This window comes from Hyposmocoma kahamanoa, unplaced genomic scaffold, assembly GCF_003589595.1.
Source record: "Hyposmocoma kahamanoa isolate Upper Pololo Valley unplaced genomic scaffold, ASM358959v1 87, whole genome shotgun sequence".
NCBI classification, from domain to species: Eukaryota; Metazoa; Arthropoda; class Insecta; order Lepidoptera; family Cosmopterigidae; genus Hyposmocoma; species Hyposmocoma kahamanoa.
In genome coordinates, this window is record NW_020654422.1 from 10350073 (window position 1) to 10356103 (window position 6031).

Below are 6031 nucleotides of genomic sequence, written 5' to 3' on the forward strand. Positions count from 1 at the left end.
AATGAATACAAGCAGATTTGATTGTCCAAGCCTAATGTAGGTACTTGGTTGGACGAATCACACCTGTATTCATACCAATATATTAAATAAACAGTTTCCGTTTCAACATTATGTTATGTACCTACTCTAAATGGACATGTTACTAATACATGGGGTCTGTGATGCCTGAAATAAAGAAATTATATTCTATAAAGACCATTAGGTATGCAAAAGCAACTTTTTGGGTAGTCTCGAAGGACCATGTTTGATATCACCCTTTATGTGGAGGCTTGGTTTCAGGCTGGTAATAAGTAGCACTAGAAAATGGCACCAAAGTAAAGTTGTGAAATATTTATTCTGTTATCATGTAACGACGCACACGCGGGCTTAACAATGTTTTTTATTATGTTGGTAGGACGTACGTATGTATTAATATAAATTTAATATCAAATACAGAAAGGAAAACTATTGTATACCCATTAAAGGGCAACATGGGTTTAGGAGACGCGTCTCAAACGCTTCATGGAACAATCAACAGTCCCTGCTTGTTAATAATAGCTTCGCGCCAACTGATAAAATTATTGTTGGGGTTGCCAACATTTAAGTTTAAATTGACGGTGACTGTACTCAATTTACTGTTTTGGAAGTTTTCACATGAACATAGCGGGGTCGGCCAACTTAAGGAATGTATATTTCTCGTAACTTGTACCACACAGCGGAAGTTCCATAGAAACTTACTAGGGAATTGGCCAAGCGTGTAACTGTAGCAGGTAATCCTTTAGCTCAAGCCTTCCGCCAAATATTAATATTGTCAAATATTTTACCCTATCATGCATTGTGCTCTTTGTACGAGTTGCAAATTAGTCGCTAATAATAGGCTTTTACATTTTTTGTTCAGGTGTTACAAATTTTTCAATCCATTTTCAAAGAGTCCGTTCAATGTACAAGTAACGTATTTTTTATACAAATTGCGTAACGATCACGCGAAAAGAACTCTGGAGTAATAGAATTCGGAAAGCAATGAAATTTTTGTTATTATTTTCGTGTAAGAAAACATATGTTTTATTGTCTAGACAATAGCAATATTTATTTAACATTGGAAGAGGACGATCAAAACAGATCCTTTAAATCTTCTATAATTGATTGGTGATCAAAAATATAATTCACTGGTTTACCCACAGATCACAGGTTTACCGCTTTAATGCGTTTTCGTCATCACTTTGCAATACTAATATCAAAAGTATATACATGTATACCAGTGTCAACGGTCGGCAATGCGACAATAAATTAGCTAAAGATTTTTTCAAGTTGTTGGAAAGCAGGGACTGTAGACTGTTCCCAGCGGATGCGGATGAGACGTGTCTCCTCATAAACCAATGTTGCCCTTTTATTGGTATACAATAGTTTTTCTTTTCTATATTTGATATTACATTTTTATTAATTAAAGCTTATACCATAGCCAACGGATATTAAGAAAATCGACGCTTGGCAAATCCAACAGTTCTTTTTTTTTCAACATTCCCACACTGGTAAAACCCTGTGTAGTGGGTGCCATGGACACACACATATAAAATACAACCACAAATTACAACCAAACTCACGAGAGAAATAAATTTAGGCCATACAAATATTTCCTCCGACTCTGGAATCGAACCAGGGACCTCTGCTATATTTGTAAAAATAAACCAACATTTCCGGCTATTTACAATCGGCGTGACCATGGAACCTGTAAAGAGCTCAAAACATTGGTTAGTTCAAAAACACTACGCACACGCTTGTCCATAACAATCGCAGTGCCCCTCAGAGCTTTAAATCGTAAAGATCTGAGGGGCGATGCGACTGCGTCCGTCACCCTGAGACATAAGTTGACAAGTCCCACGTGCCTGTAATTTCACCAGCAAAATGTCACCTTCAAAACCGGAACACAGTAATGCTGATATTACTGCTTAGCGGCAGAAACATGTAAAGTGGCAGTACTTCCCTGGACGAACTCTTTCATAAGGAGCTCTACTGCTACTAGCATGGTAACCGTTCGGCCACAGAGGTAGTTAATCAGTTGGTTTTAGCTCCGAGTTGTAATTAATGATGACCGGCAGTACAGGCCCTGAGTAAGCCACTCTAATAATAAATAATATATTTTTTTGCTTGTACCACTGCTCTTCACCCCGCTGTCATCAAAATCTGCGAGTAAGTTTCTTCTTGGCGCTTTGAGAAAGAGACAGATCATCTGTCCACCTGTTAGTGGCTGATCCACGTTTCTGAGGCCAATTCGCGGTCTCTATTCCGGTATTTGCCTACCCCATCTTCAGCCAAATAGACCTTGTAAGCACAAATAATAAATGTAATATTAGATTCCAGTTTATATAATGTGGTATCTCCAAGAAAAACTCTCCTCATACCAGCGGCGTTTATCATATTTCAGTTATTGCCTTTGGATAATCGTAGAATTGTTCTGGACATTTTATTTTTATCAAAAATGTTTCATCATGTAGTGGATTGTCCTAAGTTGCTTTAAAAATGTGAGTTGCGTGTTCCCGTAACTTATCCTCTTAACAAAATTACTCAAATTAGTGTCCATTTCACAAAACCGTATTTGGTTCTAATTCGCCAGTGGCAAAGGTTTTGTAGAACGCTAAATATTACCAGTGACATTATTGATATTCACAAAGACTCACCTTTCCAACACCCGTAAAAAATTCTTACTTTATTAAATTCCGTCAAATTCCTTTTAATAAAGTAGTGTTCATACACTTTTTCTTATTATATTATTATTTGTAAGCGTTTTTAGATTTTGTAACTGAAACTATTTTTAACCGACTTCAAAAAAAGGATGAGGTTCTCAATTCGACTATATATTTTTTTGTATGTATGTTACGCGATAATTCCAGCATTTGTGAACTGATTTTGATGATTCTTTTTTTGTTAGAAAGAGGGGACCTCAGTATTGATCCCATTTAAATGTGAAGAAAATATTCCACCTTTGAGGGAGGCACACTAGAGGATGAATTCGGTTTCGCGCACTTTCCGGTAACCGATTTCAATAAAACTTGGCAAATATATGTAATACCACGTATATACATGGGACTTGTCAACTTATGTCTCAGGGTGACGGACGCAGTCGCATCGCCCCTCAGATCTTTACGATTTAAAGCTCTGAGGGGCACTGCGATTGTTATGGACAAGCGTGTGCGTAGTATTTTTGAACTAACCAATGTTTTGAGCTCTTTACAGGTTCCATGGTCACGCCGATTGTAAATAGCCGGAAACGTTGGTTTATTTTTACAAATATACGAGATTTAGATCCGAAAAAATACTTTAATTTCCTACGGTAAGCGTGAACTTTTTAAAAATGTTGTTAGACATAGTATGTACACAACATGCGCTAAAACATAATATAAACATGTTATGTTTTAGTGCATGATGTGAATTGTTGTGTTTACCTATAAGTGTTTGTGGCAATTAGGGTGTTTGTAAAGTATGATGAGATTATAATAAGTAATATTGTACAAAGATGTCGGTAAACCAATAAATAAATAAAAATATGACCTAAACGAGCTTAAACACCTCACAACAAAAAATTGGACGACACAAAACAAGGAACAATAATAAACTTACAGAATTAGGTGAACAAACAAACGATCGTGGACACAAATGGGAATCATTAATACCCTTCAGGCGGGCTGGGACACTGGAACTAAGATCACATCATTAATAGACAAGTAAAGCCAGAAAAAGGTCGAGTTTCACGGGGAGGCATACCCTTTACAACTGCTACCTATTTGTCAAGTATTGTAAAAGGATTCTTGGCCAGGTCTTTTGTAGCTTAACGATCAGTACTAATGCTCATCATGCTACTGTGTAACTACGAGTGCTACGAGAGGATAATGATGCCGATTTAACGGCTGTCTCATTGTATTAAGTCCACGAGTAACAATTTTATTTGAATTATTTAAAGCTACGTTAAGTACGTATCATTTTCTATTATTGAAGGTTCACTGTGTATGAAAAGACTGATGGCGTGAATGGAAGAAGCAAAAGAGATATGTTGGGAGAGGACCGGATGGAGGTCTCTATGTACCCTACTGGAGGTATGAGGTATGAATAATTTTGTATGTATGTAAACCCTTTATTGTACCACAAATTACATATTTTAACAAACGTTTTGAAAATGTTAGTGCACATAGGCGAGCTTATCGTACAAAGGGATTTCTTTCAACTAACCTTTGAAAAAGTGAGAGTAAAGTTGGTTTCTGAATTGGCAATAAAAAAATAAAGAAATTGAATGCTACATACTCCACAATTACACAGATAAAATTATTATATCAAATTGTTTCCGTGGCCGAAACCGAACAGACGGTTACCATCCTGGTCTGCCACGGAGAGGTCCCAGCTTCGATTTCCAGGCCGGGAGAAATATTTTTTGACATTTATAGATGATTATAGCAAGTTAGCGAGAGTATATTGTATTCAATCCAAGGAACAAGTTTATGAATGCTTCATAGAATACGTCAATCAAATGCACAGTATTACAGGAAAAATGATCAAAGAAATAAGATGTAACGACGGAAAGGAGTACATAACTAGTAGAAAATTTCATTTCGCAAGAGAAAAAGGAATAATGATCAAGTCTTGCCCAACATATGTTCATGAATTAAATGGTACAGCGGAAAGATATAATAGATCGATAATGGATATGGCACGATGTCTTTTAGCTGAAGCAAAGGTTGACAGACGTTATTGGCCAGAAGCTGTCAAGACCGCCGCTTATTTAAAAATTGTATAATGACAAATACCCAAGAAAGAAAAACACCATATGAAATAGCTTTTCATGAGAAACCAACTGCAAAATACTTGAGAATGTACGGTAGTAAAATCTATGTAAGAGTACCTGAAGAAAGGCGAACGTCAAATTGGACAAAAAGGCAGTAATGGGTATTTTACTAGGATATACAGATGTTGTGTATAAAATATTGATCCATAATAGAGTAGTCGTTGCAAGACACGTGGATATAATTGAGGAAGATGTTAAGCTTATTACTTTTGATGATAATGAAGAGGAAAATAAAAAAGATGAAGAAAAACGGGAAGATACACTAGATGAAATTGAAACAGAAGACTCGATATCTAATAATAGTGGTAATGAAGTGATAATGAATAATGAGAAGAGAACGTCTAAGAGACAAATTAAAGCGCCATATCGATTTGATGAAGAATTTGGCTACTACTGTATAACCGTTAATTATTGTGACGCGATGGTGCCAGATACTTTTCAGGAGGCAACTACTTGTGACGAGGCTGAACAATGGAAAGAGTCTATGGACCGTGAGATGAACAGCCTGGTGGAAAATAATACTTGGACTCTAGTAAATGAACCACGGGAAAAAGAGGTACTAGATGTGAAATGGATGTACAAGAAGAAATCGGCTGATCTTTATAAAGCCAGGTTAGTGGTTAGAGGTTTTCAACAAACCATCAATGTTGATGATACGTATTCACCTGTTGCTAGGATGCAAACTTTGAAACTATTTTTATCGTACTGTTGCCAATTTAACTTATATGTGCATCATATGAATGTAGACTGCATTTTTGAACGGTAAAGTGTTATCAGAAGTGTATGTTAAACAGCCTCTTAGTTATGACGACGGTACTGACAAAGTGTATAAGCTGTATAAATCTCTTTATGGTTTAAAAGAAAGCCCACGTGATTGGTACGAATGCTTTAATAGTTTTGTAACAACTATTGGCTTTCAAAGGAGTAACTATGACTATTGTCTTTATGTCAAAGCAGACGATAATCAAACTTTTTACATTTTAGTATATGTTGACGACTTATTGATTGCATGCAAAGATGAGCTAATATAATGGATTGTTACGTAGATGCCAATTGGGCCGGAGATATCGTAGACCGTAAGTCTACTACTGGTTTTGTGATTCGATTAATTGGTAACGCTGTGTACTGGAAGTCAAAGAAACAAATTGTTGTGACCATAGATTTAGTGGGTACCTATATACTAAATCTATGGTTGTGACAAAGTCTTCCACGTTTGCTGAA